Raw genomic sequence first — 19,509 nt, 5'->3', positions numbered from 1 at the left:
TAAAAGTAATATCGGGGGTTCAAAATTGGGTGTCAACAGGTACACTATCCTTTAGCTTGTTGATATTCCATCTTCCGTCAGAGATATATTTATTAATAAGAACTTTTTTGGAAGCATTATAGAAATGAATATAATTGGCTAGAGCACCTTTACCTGTCCAATTGTCCCACCAGGAGGAAATATTTCCTAAACCAATCTTCCAGAGTATGTACTTTTCTGCAATTACTTTTATATTCATCATTCTTCTCTAGTTATGAGATTGTCCATATGACCACTTTCTATGAACAGAATAAAGTCTTTTGCAATATTTGGCTTCCAAAAATCTGTTCAAAAGTGTATCTTATGATCTGAAATTCCACCATATTTGGTAGAAAAAATATTACACATGTCCATGATTGATCTAAATCCCACGCCACCTTCCGGACTAGGAAATAAAATTGTGTCCCAAGAAAACCAATGCTTCTTATTCTTGGTATCATCTCCCTTACCCCCCCACCCCAAAAAAAAAAATTTTTTTTGCAATGATCATTTCTATCTGTTTAATAATAGTTTTTAGAGGACAAAGTATAGATAGAAGATGAAGTGGGAGAGACTGAAGAACATACTTAATGAGTACTGCTTTTCCTCCATAGGATAATAATTTTCCTTGCCACCCTTGTAATCTGTTAGAAAATTTGGCAACCATGGAGTTGAAATAAACAACTTTCTTCTGGCCAACATATATAGGGCAACCCAAGTAAATCATAAGAATATGTTGATGACCAAATCTAGAAATATTGGAAACCTCTTTAATTTTTTTCATCAAAGACATTAGAGAATACATAAAGAGCAGATTTCGTCTTATTAACCCTCTGACCAAAAGTCTGCTCATATAACTCTATGTTGGATATCATCTTTTTCACTGATAACAAGTCTCCAGAAGAAAATAACACAACATCATCTGCATAACAGAGATGAGTAATAATGGGACCTTTAGGATAAACTAAATAGGGAATGAATTGGTCATTCTGGAGATTGTTCATTAATCTTGAGAAAAACTCAACACCAATAATAAATAACGATGGTGATAATGGATCACCTTTCTTGATGCCTCTGGTAGACTTAAAAAAACCTCTTCTTGAACCATTTAGATTAATAGAGTGCCAAACATTTGCAATGAGTCTCAATTCTCTATCTATCCAAAGCTCCAAGAAACCCATTCTTCTAAAAATCATACACAAGTCTTCCTATTCTACTCTGTTGTATGCTTTTTCCATATCCAGTTTCACAATAACATTGCCAATGTCTCAAGCTTGGTTAATGTTATGAACCAATTATTGCATCAAAGAATATTATCAGTAATTGATCTTTCTTTAATAAAACCTGTTTGATAAGGAGAAATCAATTTACGCAGAAAAGGTCCAAGTCTATGAATCATAATCTTTTATATGATTTTAAAGGAGAAATTACTAAGACTAATAGGTCTTAGTTCAGTAAACTGTTATGGACATTCTACTTTAGGAATCATTGTGAGAATTATATAGGTGAAAGATCTTGGAATTGGTGTACGTGCAAAGAAATCAAGAACTATTAGTAGTAAATCCTCCTTAATAATATCCCAACAAGAATGGTAAAATTTACCGGACATTCCATCAGGTCCAGAAGCATTATGAGTGCTCATGGAGAAAATAATTTTTTTTAGCTCCTGCATAGTGACGAAAGCAATAATCTTTCTGTTGTCATCCACATCTATACACTTAGGAATAATATTAAGGATAGAATAATCTCTATTGGTATTATCTTTAGTGAACTATTTTTCAAAGAATTGAATAGCCTCTCGAACAATGTCATCTTCATCTTCGATCCATGACCCATCATCTTTTTTCATTCTATTTATATAAAGTCTTATCTTTCTACTTTGACCACTGAATGAAAAAATTTAGAATTGGTGACTCCTTCAATGAACCACTATATTCCAGATTTCTGTTTCTAAAAAGCCTCTTCTTTTTTATAAGCTCTAATCTATTAAACATTTGCTCTATTTAGAGCAGCTCTATTTGATTCAGAATTATCATCGCTAGATTTCTGCTCCATCTCAGCTACCAGATCTTTCATAGCCTTCCTGTTATAAAAAAATATTCCCGATAGAGGCTCTAGACTATTCTGATAGCTTAATGCAAGTGTTTTTGAATTTTAAGTGAAATTTCCAAAGAGGAAAACCTTGGACATCAATGTTCCAAGCATTGCTCACCACCTTTTTAAAGTTGGACTCTTCAGTCCAAAAATCCAAGAATTTGAAATTATTTAGTATGATTTTTAGACTTAGATTCTGCTTTAATAAGAATAGGAGAACGATCAGAGCCCGTTCTGATAAGATGATTGACAGAAATAGAGTAAAAAATAGCAAGCCAATCATTATTCACAAGGACTATATCCAATCTTTGCCAGATTCTTTTATTTGGAGGCCAACCATTACACCATGTATAGATAGAAACAGAGAATCCAACATCAATAAGATCACAATCCATGATACAATGGATAAATTCTAAACTTTTGGACATCCTATAAGGATTTCCACCTTTGTTTTCAGCAGGATCAATAATACAATTGAAATCCCCTGCAACTAGCCAAGGCATCTTATAATTGTCAACCAAATACTTGAGTTTTTCCCAGAGACCTTCCTTGAGAATATAATCACACTTTGCAAAACAAAATTAATAAGGAAAGGGTTCTTATTGACTTTGACAAGACAAGAAATTGTTGGTCATCATCACAAATAATAGTATCCTGAATACAATTTTTCCAGAAAATCCAAATCTGACTATTACTATTGTCATGAGCATTAAGAAAACCTAACATTCTTTCATACTTATCCAATTTATTATTCTTATAAAAAGGTTTAGCCAAACCAATAATAGGAAAATTTTCATCACGAATAAGTTGTTTAAGTCTTTTAAGAGCACCATTGGTATTAATACTCCTGATATTTCAAAAAAGAGACTTAAACATGATAACTATTGTATGATTTATTATTGGTTAAGGCTAAATCAACATTTTTATAGTGTCTGTATCCTCTTCCTCTTGGATAGTATTTGCCTCCTCTATTACCTCTACCTCTATCTCTGGAAGATAGATGATTTAGATCAATAGCTTCATCAAAAGCAGCCTTAATATTAACATCCACCAATGTGTTAGAAGCGAGAGTTTCTAAAAGAGTGTTGATATTATCATCACCATTAGTTTCTTCACTCTGAACACTTGCAAACTCTTCACTATCCTCAGTGGTTTCATCTTCCAAATAGTCACTGTCATCAGAACTTTGCGTTTCTTCCCCTATTGACTCCGGACGATCTGGACAATTTTCATAATTTTCATTCTGTTTTTCTGAAACATGGTTTATTTCAAAACTTATAACACTAATTAGCTTTAAATAGTTGGATTGGAATTCATTAGGATCTACTTGCTGATCAATATTCTTCACTTGATTCTGCTCTATCACTAATTTGTTTTATCAATGTTAGGAGTCTGCTGATACACATTTTTATGATTTGTGTTGATCTCAATATTGTTGGTATGGTTTATGATTTTCTGAAGATTTTTTGAGTCGTGAACAATCTAAGAGGTTCCAATTTGTTCACCCGAGTTGCCTTGTATATCCATTTCCTTGTTGAGATCATCTTCCGTAATGTAGACTATATCAGACATATCTCTTTGAGAACTAATTTGAAGAGTGACTTTCTTAGCCACATATTTATTTTTTCTAATCCTTATTATTCTCTTGTTACTATTTTCTGGTTTATCACAGAATTTGTCATTTTGAAGATCACCGGAAGCCTCAGTAATATCACATTGAATTTCTTTCCCTTTTTTAAGAACTTCTTCATACATAATGGGTTGTTTCACATGAGTAGGTTCATTGATGACAAATCCTTTAATGATGTTGTTGTTTTGTTGAAAAGAAGTTAAGGTGTTGGGATGGATCATGATCTGTTTAGGATTCATTATAGTTTGCTGCTCATAATTGGTTCTCATATCCTTTGTTCCTTTCTTCCTGTTAACAGTTTAAAAATAATCTTCATAGTTGTCTTCTTTGTTCTTATTATTATTTTTGAGTTGTTCTTCCTTTTGTGCTTTGATTCTCTCATCTCAAACTTTATTCCCGCATTGCGATTCTATGTGGCACTGAACCTTGCAATATATACAATAGCTGGGTACTTTTTCATACTCTATTTCCACCCATCGTCCATCAGTTATTCCATCAAACCTGTTAAATCCTATCCAAATTTTGTCCAATCTCGGCATTAGTAAATTTATTTCAACCTTTACTATAGTCATATTTCCTCTAGATTTAGAACATGTTGCCTGATCTGTAGAAATAGCAATTCCAATATCACTAATCAATCTTGATATGACTTGCCACTTGAATAAGTGCCAAGGAAGTTGATGAATTAAGATCCAAATTGGGACAATGGAAGTCTCTTCTTCAGGTTTAAAGTTAGCTATCCATTTTATAATTTTCATGTGTGACTCATCAATTTCAGCAAATCCTTAAATCGAACATGATTGAAATCCACCTCATTAGCAAAATCAATATAAATATGTCTAATGTCGAAATAAACAATTTTGACAGGTCCAGTGAGGTGAAATTGTCTCACAAATACCTTTCAAATCTTCTCCATTGATGGCTTTCCTTTGTAAAATTTTCCAATAATAGTATATTTGCAATCTTTAGCAAGATTCCCAAAATAATCCTCAACCGAGAAAAAGACAGTCGGCTTACCAAGATGAGTACCATGATAGATATCAATAGAAGAAGATCCATCCTCTAACTTTGCTAATTTAGTTTGGACAGTAGCAACGAAAGAAAGTTTAGAAGCCCATTTGTCCATGTCTCTGTTGTTGCTATTTGTGTTGGGACTATTGTTAGTAGTCGTATTCTGTTGATTATTTTGAGTCATTGATAGTGCAGAAAGTTTTCCATCTCAATGAACGTCCGATACTTGAGCAGAATTTTGCTGGTTCTTTGTATTTTCCTATATCGGAGTTTCATTTTGGTGGGTAATTTGTCGAAATTAGAAGATATTTTTGGAAAGGACTAGTTAGGTTTGGATTTTGGTGTATTTATAAGTGGATGAGCATTCAGATGACCGGCATACGTAATCATGCCAATATTAGTAGTGGTTGTGTGGTTGTCATGGGTGGTATTAGCCGTTGGCGGGTTAATGTCAGTAGCCATTGTATTAGAAGAGTTGGTAGCATCAGTGGATTAAGAGGGGTTGGATTGTTGATTTGTCATAATTTCATTGGAAGTATCTAGTGGGTCTGGGGGAATTGGAGGGGATGGTGGTGCAGCTGTCATCATAATAGAGAGAGATTTTAGAGAGAGCTTTTTCTAATAATTACTGTTAACATATTCTCATTTTTTCTCATGGTGAAAATCCCTTTTCATCATGAAAACTTTTTTTCATAAACTTGTTGATGAACTTTTCCATAAAACTTGTACTAGGAACTTTTTTCATCGCCCTTTATATAAAATCACCTACAAATCTTTTAAGGTAATAATTTACTTAGGGTGAAAATTTAATTCCATAATTATACTTTTATCGAAAAAAATTCATTAGAAAACTTGAAAACCTCGATTCCAAAAGTAAAAGAAACTAAAAATAGTAGGATTGCTGAATTAGAAAAAGAACTACAAATGTTAAAAGATTTGTATGAAGAAAGACAAAAGGAAAAGGAAGAAAAAGATAAAGAACAAAAATTACTAAACGAGATAAATCAATTTAAAGAAAAATTACAAATAAACAATAAAGAAATAAAAAAAACAAGGAATTAGAAATAAATGATATAGATGTTGAAGAGACAGATAATTATGATTCAGAAGATAGTGAAACATATACAGAAATATTAACAAATACAAAAAAATTAGAAATCAATGAAAAACAAGAAGCAATTAATGAAGAAAACTTAGAAAATATCAACACAGAAATAAATACTCTTGATAAAAAAAGTATATGAAAATATAATACCTAGAACATCAGAAATAAGAAAACCTACATATTATAAGAATAAGTTTAAAAGATATAATCTAAAGAATGAATATGAAAAATGGACATCAAAACAAATAGTTAATAAAAATTATAACTTTTTAGACTTAGATTGTGTAATAGATACAGAAAAAGCAATACAATTATGGATAGGATATATGACAAAACAATCATTAGATAATAATGTAAACATAACAGATGCACCAGAATATATAGAAAGAACACTAATAGGAACAATGAAATTATGGTTTTCAAATTAAACTGAAAATAGCAAGAAGGTATTAAGAACTAACAAACCTACAAAAGGAACATCATCAACAACAACTAAACTAACACCTATAGAATTATTAAAAAAATATGAAATAGCTATAAAAGATGTATTTGGTAGTATGACAACAATAGAAGAAGAACAAAATGAAGAAAAAGACACAAATAGGAATTTAATGTTAAAATTAGCAATATGTAATATGTGTTATATAGATGAATATACTTGCGCATTTAAAGAATATTATTATAAAGGAGCATATAATATACAAGAAAGTAAAGAAATAAGAAAATTATATTTTAATAAATTACCTGAACCATTTAGTTCAAAGATAATAAAGAGTTGGGAAGAAGCAAAAATAGTAGATACTCTAGGAGCAAGAATAAAATTTTTACAACAATGGTATAGAAACTTATGTGAAAAATATAGAGAAGAATTAAAAATGAAAAAAACATTGATAAGAAATTTAGCATGTTGCAAAAATAAAATAGCACCCCAATTTGGATGTGAAGAAAGATATTATAAGAAAGAAAAAGACATAAGAAATACAAGAAATATAAAATATCCAAATATAAATACAAGAAACCAAGAAAAAGATATTATGTAAAAAATTATAAATACAAAAGACCATATAGAAAAAAGAAATCTATAAAAGAATGTACTTGTTATAATTATGGAAAATTGGGACATTTAGCTAGAGATTGTAAATTACCTAAAAATCCAAAAAATAAACAAATATTAGAAATAAAAATAGAAAATACAGAATATATGCAGATAGGTTATATAGATTATGAATTAGAAAGTGAGGATAGTATATATAAAATTTCAGAAAATGAAACAGATAATGAAATAGATAGTGAAATAGATGAATCAAATGACTGAAGAAGATATAAAAATAATAACAAAGGAAGAATATTTAAATGATGAAGGAACAGAACAAAAAATAATAGTTGACAGTAACATATTTGATGAAATAAAAGGAAAAGAATTAGACTTAAGTGTAGAAAAAATATTTAAAATACCAACAATAAAAAATATGTTTATTAGGAAAAAAGAAGAATATTATGTAGTATGCCAAAAGGAACATGTAATAGACTGTAGATATGCAAAAGGTAAAGCTAATATACCATTAGTAACAAAAAGAATAATTAATAAAGAGATAAATGATATAAAAAGTAGAGACCCAATAAAATATGTACACCTTGTAGGTACAGAGATATTAATAAAAGCATGTTTTAGAGAAGGAATAGATACACCAATAGAATTATATTTAGTAGATGATAGAATTATAAAACCTGTAGAAAAAAGCATAATAACTGCCATAAAAAGAAATTTAATATACCAAAAATTTAAATTTATAATAAGTACAAATTATTTAGTAGCGGTAATAGATAAAAATATAGATAAATCATTAGTATTATATTGGAAAATATCAGGAATAGAATTAACCCCAGGAAGTAAAATATTTACAGCAAGATGCAAAAATTTATATGTATTAACAACAAAACACAAAATAACAGGAAAAAATAAGATTAACAAAATACGAATAGAAAGTCCATTCGAACAAATTGTAAAAACAATAGATTATAATGATTATAGCTATAGAGACATAGATTTATAAGAAAATTTAGAAATAATAAATGATAGAATAAGTACAACGAAAAGAATAGCTGATGAAAAATCAGAATCATCAAGCTCATCAAAAAGAACAAGTTAAGAAATAAATTCGACAAATAATTTAAACCAATATTACATAACAGGAAAGGTAAATGAAAAACAATATTTAATACTCTTAAATACAGGACAAGAAGAAAATTATATAGCAAAATATCTAGTAAAAAATAAAGAAATAAAAACTGATAATGATATATGCCCAAATCTACCAAGAAGTTTAATAAATAGTAAAAATATAGTAGAAAAAGAAATAATAATAGGAATTAGAAAAATAAAAATAGAATTTGAAGTAAAGGAAGAAATGCAAAAAACAGAGATAATATTAGGAATAAAATGGCTAGAACAAGTAAAACCATATAATATAGAACATACACAATTAACCTTAACATATAACAGAGAGAAATTATTCTTAAGAAGAGCCTTAAAATAAAATGAAAATATATGTATTAATGAAGATAGTAGTAGAAGGATATTACAGTAGATATTATACGCCTATGATAGATACAGGAGCAAAAGCTAATTTATATAGATATAATTGCTTACCAGAAAGCAAATGGGATAAATTAAAAACACCAATAATAGTTAAATGATTTAATAATGAAGGAAGCTTAATTACTTATAAAGCTAGAAATGTAAAAATACAAGTATGAGATAAGATATTAACAATAGAAGAAATTTATAATTATGAACTAACATCAAAAGATATACTTTTAGGAATGCCGTTTTTAGATAAATTATACCCATATATAATAACTAGAACAGATTGGTGGTTTACAACACCATGTAAACAGAAAGTAAGAGCAAAAAGAGTTAATAATAAAATAAGAAAGAAAACTGATTGGATAAAAGGAAGCAAAAAAATTACACAAAAGTTAGAAAATATAAAAAATACTGAAGATACAATAGAACTAGTTGTATTCTCGATAAATGAAACAGAAATAACTATATTTTCAATAAATAAGATAGAAATAATTAAGAAAAAATTAGAACAATTATATTGTGAAGATCCATTAAAAGGATGGGAAAAACATAAAACTACTATAAAAATTGAATTAATAGATAAAAATAGCATAATAACCCAGAAACCATTAACATATAATTTTGACGATTTAAAAGAATTTAAAATGCATATAGATGAATTATTAGAAAAACAATATATACAAAAAAGTAATAGTAAACATAATAGCCCAGCATTTATAGTAAATAAACATAGTGAACAAAAAGAGGAAAAAGTAGAATGGTTATTGACTATAGAAATTTAAATGCAAAGACTATGACATATAATTATCCAATATTAAAAATAAGACAAATACAGGGATATAATTATTTTAGTAAATTCGATTGTAAATCAGGATTTTACCATTTAAAGTTAGAAGAGGAATGTAAAGAATTAACCGCATTTACGATGCCACAAGGATTTTATGAATGGAACGTATTACCATTTGGATATAAAAATGCACCAGGTAGATATCAACATTTTATGGATAGTTATTTTAAACAATTATCTAATTGTATAGTATACATAGACGATATATTATTATATACAAAAAATAAAGAAAAATATTTAAAATTATTAGGACAATTTACAGATATAATAGAAAAATCGAAAATAAGTCTAAGTGAAAAGAAAGCCGAAATCATGAAAAATCAGATAAAATTTTTAGGAATACAAATAGATAAGAGTGGAGTAAAAATGCAACAACATATAGTACAAAAAATAATAAATTCGAAAGAAGAATTAGATACAAAAAAGAAATTACAATCACTTTTAGGATTAGTAAACCAAGTAAGGGAATATATTCCAAAATTAGCAGAAACTTTAAAACCACTACAGAAAAAATTAAAAAAGGATGTAGAATATAACTATAATGAAGAAGATAAAAAACAAGTTCAGAAAATAAAATTACTTTGTAAAGAATTACCAAAACTACAATTTCCAGATGAAAATAGAAAATTTATATATATAGTAGAAGCAGATGCTAGTGAATATAGTTATGGAGGAGTACTTAAATACCGATATGAAGTAGAAAAATTAGAACACCATTGTAGATACTACTCAGGTACGTTCAATGAAACAAAAATAAAATGGAAAATAAATAGGAAAGAATTATGTTCATTATATAAATGTTTGTTAGCATTTGAGCCATATATTGTATATAACAAGTTTATTGTACGAACGGATAATACACAGGTACGCTGGTGGTTAACAAAGAAAATACAAAATTCAGTTACAACAAAAGAGATTCGGAGATTAGTCTTGAATATATTAAATTTCACATTTATAATCGAAGTAATTAGTACTAACAAAAATGTTATTGTAGATTACATATCAAGACAAAGCTACACAGACTGATATAATAGAAGAGGATACTCTAGAAAAAATACTCAACACCCTAACTACACTTTTAATGAAAGTGGACAGTATGAGTAATGAAATAGAAAAGCTAAAGACTAATGAGGTTAAACTGAAGTCTATAGCTACAAATCAGCTAACTCAGCAGTGTGCAGAGCTATGTCAATCGGAAGACATTAAAGTTCCAGAGCTAGAAGGAGACGATGGGATACTCCATAAAACCCATAACATTTATCAATCTACTTCTGCAGGTACAAGTAAAGGAGTTAGGAAAAACGCAAATATGAACCTAAACAAGCTATTTGATAAACCATATATACCAAATACATCAAAAGATCCTATGTTTATACCCCCACAAATTACCACATACCGAGATAGTCTAAAGCAAGACAAAAAGACTTACAACTACACAACCCGGACATATATAGAAAATATCTACAATGTACAAACCTTTTTAAATACTAACCCCAGAGCTATAAACATCCAAGAACCAGATAAAAACTATATAACCCAGAGATTGACTGGATATAATAAGCTAATTGCTTTACCTAAAACCAAACCAAGTCTAGTTAAAACTTGCTATGAATATGGACTATTCAGTACTGTATATACCTCTGACGGAAATAAAATATCCACTATACCATAAATAAATGAAGCATTTATCATTTTTAAAAGAATAATCAAAGGTACCCTATTTTTTATAAAAATTTACACGGCACCAGCAAAGATATTATATGATGAAGTTAAAAAACCCATACAAGTTGTAAAGATAGGAATGACACGAGATATGATTATACCACAAGATATTATTCCACAACCAGAAATACCTAGAATTGAGATACCAAAATTTTATGTGAATAAGAGGATTATCGGTCTATCTACAATTTTGCAAGAGCTAGCGAACACATACTGCAACCAAAATCCCATATGGAGTTATTATTCAAGAAATCATGTACTAATATATTCAAATTCAAAGGAATTACAAGAAACAGCTATGGAAACTATTAGACAATAGATTCTGACATTACTCAAACCAGAGACAGAACCTATCGCCAGAGCTATCAGAGAAAAATTTATTTTAGAGGAATTATTAACCAGCTATTGCAAGACAATTAGACATAAATATCCAGATCATAAATATTCAAAATGTAATGGAGGAGATAATGATATCCCAAAAGTTCAGCTAGAATAGAAGAAAAATCGACCAAGTAGATAAGAACGCCAGCTGGAAGATACAAGATAAGAAGCAATAATGGAGATATGGAAAAGCAGCAGATACGACAACGAGAAGATATCAACGGAGTAATAATAGAAGACAAGCTATTAAATTGTGAAAGCAACATGTAAACTTTCACAATTTATTTTATGTAAAGTATTGAAAAATTTTGTATAGGCCAAACTTTTAGGTTTTAGACTTTTTAGACTTTTTAGGCTTTTTGACTATTATTTTAGGCATTAATAATTTTTGTCTTATTAGGAGACTTTTTTATAGACTAATTTTAGAAACGTGAAAGAAATGTGAATACTTTTGTAAAGATTCAGTCTATAAATAAGATAAACCGAAGGCATTGCAAAGCAAGCCTTCATGTGTTGAAGCAAAAACTCTCTCCCGTCCACAATAAATATTTTGCTTAGTTATTAAAAAACAGATTTATTTCAATGGAAAAAGCTATTGGGGAACGAACCTCAGAAATATCAAACCTACCCGAACAAGTATATTTATTTATGATTATGAATAGCTAAATTCATAATTTTCAACAATCATGGTATGATAAAATAAATTCATGTTAGTTACTTTATAGTAGAATTATTCGAAGAATAATATGTTAAGAAGTTTATTAGCAAAGTGGAAACGGAGAAAAATCCCTAAGAACTATGCCATCCTAAAGGTGAAACCAATGAGGCAAGAAGCCGTGGTGGGGAGTAACCAGAGTAGAGAGGCTGTTTAAGGGAAAAATATCCAGATTACCATGCTAATAGTGACCGAAGAACATGTTATTTAAGAATAATCTAGTATATAGTAATCTAAGATGACCATATTTTGTTATGTACATGATTGAAGGGAATATTTTTAAAATAGCAATTTTATGAAAATGAATAATTATTTATCTGATGTAATGGTAGATAAATTTAAAATACTTATTTTGTATGCACTTAAGGATATTAAAGTAGAGGATATAAGAAAAATCATATTAGAAAAAGCATTTGGTAAATATTATATGACTAGAATAAATTACATACCATACCATACCTACCTAACTACTCTTACAAATACTTACCATGATAAATTACATATATCTAGAATTTTGGGAAAAAGATATGAGAAACATACAGTTAATAGAAAAACAGATGAAAGTAAATTTAGACAAATACATGGAAACTAAAGATATAAAATATATAGAATTTCTTAATGAAAATATGCAAGAACTACTAAGACTAAACAAACAACTACAAAATATTATAATAAAATATTTAGTCAATTTTAAATGATAGATAATCTTAAAGTCTTAATCTTATATATACTTAGAGATATAGAAATTATAGATATTAAGAAAATAATATTAGAAAAAGTATTAGACTATGAAATTGAAACTATAAATTGGATAACACAGTTATACCTGGATAATTACCCAGATGGATATTATTCAGATTAAGAGATGTTAGAATATATTAGAAAAACTATAGAAAATCAAGATAATCTAAATAAAGAAATTAATTATAGAAACCAAATTAGAAAAATAATGGAGAATCTAAAAGAAAAATTAATATGGATAGAAGAAACCTTAGAAAATTTAGGAAAAAGTACATGTGATAGTTTATATAATTTAAAAAACTCGCTACGAGAAGAACAATACAAAATAATAAATAACATTGAAAATCTAGAATTAGATATACATTACAGTACAATTAGGATAAATTATTATACAGAAATCTGTAACTCTGCAATTACTATAGAATAAAATGATAGACTACAAATATTTAAAATATTGGAGAGAAAATATGGATGAAATAATATCACAAAGTAAAATATATCCATTATATATAATAGATTTATTTTACAAGTTATCTTTACAAGTCAGTTGTTTTGGATTGAAATTCAATCGAATTCCTTTTTCCAATTGGATGTGCCGTGTACATATGGTCCACAAAGGACTTGGAATACCAATTCCAAATTGGATTCAATGGGGAAATCCATTATGGACGTGAATCTCCAATTGCATGGACTTTCCATTTATTATTTAATATTTTATTTACATGTCATATGTAATTACTTAATAAATATATAAGTAATAATTAAGATAGATATATCTCTGTCTCAATCTATAATCTGTAATCAATATCTATCATCTATAATCTATAATTTATATCTATATTTATATCTATAACCTATATCTATAATCTATTCTAAATGTACAATATATAATCTATATCTATATCTATAATCTATAATCTATAGTATATCAAAAGTGTGAAATCCTTAATCTGATTCAAACTTTTTGTCATTCATTAAAAGTCTCTGCAATAGATAAAATTATTTTTTCACTTATTTTCATCAATTATTATATCATTATATTTACATTATTTAAAATAAATGAGTCTTAAAATATAGGTTAATAAAAAAATATATGAAAAATTAATGTTTGTAGACTTTTTTGCTCCTTGTGTACTTGAAAAGGAGTCCTAAAAAAGTAAAATATAATGATTTCCATCAAATTTAGAATAATAAATTTAATAGCAAATTGATTTTATTGTTCAACCTCTAATTTCTATTTCTATTTCTTTTTGTATTTAAAAAAAGAAAAATTTTTTTTTTTTTTTATCTCTAACTTCTATTTCTCTTTCTTCTTTTCTTTTCTTTATTGATTTTGTTTTTTGTACTTATTTTCTTTCTTGCCATTTTATTTTATTTTATATTTTATGTATTTTCGAAAAATATGGCTACTCAAACATAAGTCTTCATAACGTAAATACCACAATTGCTTATCATATTTGTATTCATACCATCATTTATAATTTTATATTTGTTAATACATTTGTATTTATATTTTAAAGTTCACACTTGTATTTGTGTTTGTTAGTTTGTACCATTTTTTATACTTTATACAATTTGCACTTGTATTTTCAAGAACTATTTTGTATTTGCAATTATAGTTGACTGCATATTATATTTATATTTTGTGATTTCATTGTGTTTGTATTTGTATTTGTATTCTATTTTCTTCAATCTACTGTATTTTTAAAGAATTATTTTATATTTATATTTGTAAATTGACTGCATATTGTTATTGTATTTGTAAATTCATTTATTTCTTTTGTTTGTATTTGAATTTGTAGTTGACAGCATAATTTGCATTTTTAAACAATTGAAAAAGAATTGTTATTTTTTCTATCTATGAACACTTGTATTTATATTCATTGATTTGCATTTTATTGATGCAAATTGAAAAATAAAAATAAAAATGATAAATTATACAAATAAAAATATTACATTTGTATCAAATGATACATGTTTATACAACTTGAACCATATTATACAATATGGTACTTATTTATAACAAATATAATTGATAAATATAAAATACAAATACCAACAATATATTTGCATTGAATGACAGATTGCATATTTATATATTTTAGTCTTAAGAAACTATAATTAATCAATGTACTTAATTTTATACAAATACAAATGATAAATTATAAATATCCACGATTAAACTATTAAGCTACAAATAATAAATTTATTTAAATATAATGTATAATACAAAAAAAATAAAAATATATAAAATATAAAATACTACAACAACAAAAAAAAATGAGAAAAATAAAAAGAATGAAAAAAGAATCAAAGAAAATAGAAAAAAAACACTGCAAAGAAAAAGGAAATTAAAAAAGATGAAAAAGTGGGAAAAATAGAAAGAAAATATAAAAAAAAAGAGAAAAATGAAAGGAAAAAAGTGAAAAAGAAAAAAATGAAAAAAATGAAAAAACAAAAAAGAAAGAAAAAATGAAAAAAGAATAAGAAAAACTGAAAATGAAGAAGGAAGAGAAACAGCAGCTAGAGAAAGAGATAAAATAAAGGAGAGATACTATGAATTATACTATGGATTGTAATTAATTAAAATATAGGTTTAATAGAGTAATTAGAAGCCAATATTTGCTATGTCATGTAGTTATCCCATATTTTTATTCATGCATAAAAAACAAATTTAAGTCAAATCATCCTTTTCAAATAAGTAAAATATTGATGTGAAGTTCACATATTTGTTATGTTTTGTTCTAGAATTTGTATGTTATCAATATCTTGTCTTATTTGGTATCTATGTTATTACTTCATCTTTATCTAACTGATTGCTACTTCCAACATGCGCATTTATGTGGTCTCAATTACCATATATACTGTGGTGAACATAGATTTCCTGTTAACCGCGTTATTCGAAGATGTTTTGCAAGTTAGTCTTAGAGTTATGATTAGATATGATAAACCTTATGTATTTGTCTTGCCAGACTAGTTTTTGAATTTGACATCAAGCTAGATTATGTTATTTGTCTCTTTAATTTATAATTAAACTTTATTATTGTCTTTGTTTTACTTGTGATTTTTAGAAAAATTTATAAACATACCTTGTATATATAATTGTTTTTGAAACAATCATTTTTAATTCTATTTTTGTAAGCAGGTGTATCTATGATTGTATTTTACTGTGGTGCTCATGCAGCAAAGTCCAGTCATGATTGTGCTTCTGTATGTGTATGCTAAATTATACATATTTTCAAGAATGTGTAAGAAAAATTAACTTCTAGAATTTCAAGCATTAATAGGAGTCAAAAAAATTGTAAGGTTGTAACTTTACGTTGATAGGTTCAATTTTTTTCTTGTGTATGCATATGAAAAAAGTATTCTAAAATATATGATAAGAGAAATTAAATTGAGAAGCAGGCATGCTACTAACACAACGGCACCAACAAGTACAACTAGTTAGTTTTCATCATCAAAATCTTCAAAGACGGTACACCCTCTTTGTATTTAATATAAAACTCAAATCATGTATTTTTTCAGATGACTGAACAATATTTAAGTGTTATTTATGTTATACAACCTCCACACGCTCATTCTCTATTAAACTAAGTTATCTGGAAGTATTTTTGTCCTAGTCCACCAATATGAAATTGTTTGATTATACTTATTAGAATATTCGTTAAAGTTATTGCATGAATTGTACCCCTCCAAGTTGAATTCATCAATTGGTTTCAATTGCAGCTTATGAGGGTTTAGGGAGCAGTACTGTGGTTTTTGGAAGAAGTTCTGAATATTTCGTAAGGTCACCTGCTTCTACCTAGGTTATGATTGTTATATTATTTCAGTTAGTACAATAATAGATTTAAATAGGCTTTATTTTAGCCAACTAAGCGTAATTAGCATGCACCAAAGCAATAGTATGAGGATAAAATAAAATCTAATACTGCCTAATGGATTTGGAACATGGCGAAATAACTCCTCAATGTTGATAAACTTTTTGTAATGCTATTTCAATAATTGATTTAACTGGGCTTGAGTTTGACAATTAAACGTAATTTGAGTAGCACCAAATTAATAGTATGAGGATAACAATATCCATATATATCACGGACCTCATTTTGTGGGTGCGTTATTATTTAATAACAATATCTATGTGATCTGATGGATTCAGAACATGGTAAAGTAAGTCTGTATCAATCACCGTATGCTTAGGACTTACAATTGTTCCCTTATATATGGGACTTCACCCTGATGTTTAGAACTTTGAAAGTGTACCAATTACGGGAGTACTTCACATTTGTTCATTAGATGTCATCTTGTGTTTAAGACGATTTTCCACCTTATTCCATCGCTCCTCTCTCTAATGCTCAGGTGCACATGTAATATGGTAGCGTGAAAGTAAATATCTTTTATGCATATTTATTTCAGATAATATTAAGTCCTTAGTGATGATTTAGTTTTTAGATGGAGTTTTACAGTTTTCATTAACTTTGGGAGTGTTTCACGTGCACATATCATTTAATGACAAACCAATGGGAGAAGCTGCAACAGCGCCACTTGGGGAAGAACCGTTTGAAAAGGAAAAAGATGATCTCCTTACAGACTTAAAAAATATACTCCCTCTGTCTATAGTTGGCATGTATGGATTTTGCATAATTCTTACGAAAAATTAATAAGGGGTGCAAATTGATTAATATGATCATATTATCTATTTAATCTTGATTATATGAATCTTCTTCGATTAATATGAGAATAGACTTTATTACTAAGAGTAGAGTTGAAAATATAATTAATTATCTTTTGATCTTTTAAACACGTCAATTAGTTTGAGACAAAATTCTTTAGCAAACATGTCAACTATTTTGAGATAGATGAAGTACCAAATTGCTTGTGCCAATGAAGGCTAGTGATCATTTGTAAGTCAAAGCTATATCATTTAAATAAATATAGCATTTATTTATGTTAATTTAATATTTTAATAAATTTGTTCTTTTATAAATAATTTTATTGATTGATACGAGACATACGTGCAAAATATGTACTATAAAATAGTTTTATTAAAAGTGTGAATACTTTTTAGAAAAGTGATTTGAACTTTTTGTCCTTTCACTAAACACTCTGCAATAGCTAAAATCATTCTTTTATTATTTTTTAAGGATAAACTAAAAATTAAGAAATCCTAAAATAAATAGTAAGCAAAAAATATATGGTAAGAGGTATTAAATGAATTAATAATTAAGTAGTTCTAAAATATATGATAAAATAAAAGTATGTTTTAAAAATTAAGGAATCAGAAATTTATGATAATAGCTCTATATTTTCTCTATAAAAAGGACATTAACCATGGGAAGAAAGAAGAGAAAATTGAAGGAAAGGTGTCTTTTAAGTCTTGAATGAAGGATTGGTGACATTGACCAACTTAAAGGGTCAAACATAATTAGAAAACTTGATTGAGTTAATTGTGGAATTAATTAATATTTTTAATTTTTTTAATCTTTTCAAAAATACAAATCAACCCAACCCACACCCCTCTTCAATCCAAATCATCGACCGTCTCTCTCCTCTCTCTCGGCAGTTTCTCTCAACCAATAATTCTGCAAATTTCTCCTTTCAATCCTCAGCGACTTCAACCTCCCATAATAAATAGTTGGGCTTTGAGTTTCTTTTTGACTTCAGCAGTTAATTGACATGACAATCTTGCTCTCCGACCACAATAGCTTCGAATTCTTCATAGGTCATTTTCTTCTTTCACACGTAAAAAATTATAGCCTTTTTAGTTTTGAAGAAAACGAGGAACTTAAGACAACTTCTCTTATAGTATTGGTTAACAATTTCAATATTTGTTGCTTTAATTTGAAATGCAGTTTGAATAAAATCCTAATTTTTGGTATTTCTTCCCTTTTCTTCTCTTTTGTTATTTGATTTTGAAGTTTAATTGTTGCGCCCGTTGCCGGGTTGCTTTGTTCTTGTTCTTGGTAAAAATGGTGATATTGCTGTTGTTTTATTGAACAAAATTGTGCTACTATTTTTTTCCTCCAACAGATTATCTATCTGGTGTAACATATTAATCATCTAATGCAACAGATTTAGCATATAATGCAATAGATCAACCGTATAATGCAACAGAGAAACCAATAAATTAAAATTTTGATGCAGCAGATTAACCATCTGATGTAACAGATTAACTATCTGATGTAATAAATTAATCATCTGATTCAACAAAGGAATGATTGGATAAAAAATCTGATGCAATATATTGAGCATATGATCCAATAGTTTAACCATATGATATAATAGTTTAACCATCTAATGCAACAGATTAACTATATATTGCAATAGATTAACCATCTGATGCAATAGATTTACTGTCGCATAACAGAAGAACCATCAAATTAAAAATATGACGTAACAGATTAACCATCTGATGCAACGGAGAAACCATTGGATTAAAGATCTGATGCAATAGATGAACCTTATGTTGGATAAAATCCTATCAATTCTTCCAACAGGACATGTCCAAGACTTAATTTTTCCAATCGATCATTCATCTGCCGGGACAGATGACTCTTTTGTTAGAAGAAATCTAAACAATATTGACCATTAATAACCGTTCCAACCGATCACTCATATGTTGCACCAGATGTGTCACCTGTTGTACATACCATTCATCTTT

This window comes from Capsicum annuum, chromosome 4 (genome assembly GCF_002878395.1).
Source record: "Capsicum annuum cultivar UCD-10X-F1 chromosome 4, UCD10Xv1.1, whole genome shotgun sequence".
Lineage (NCBI taxonomy): Eukaryota > Viridiplantae > Streptophyta > Magnoliopsida > Solanales > Solanaceae > Capsicum > Capsicum annuum.
The sequence above is the reverse complement of the archived record's forward strand: the minus strand, read 5'-3'. Positions refer to the sequence as shown.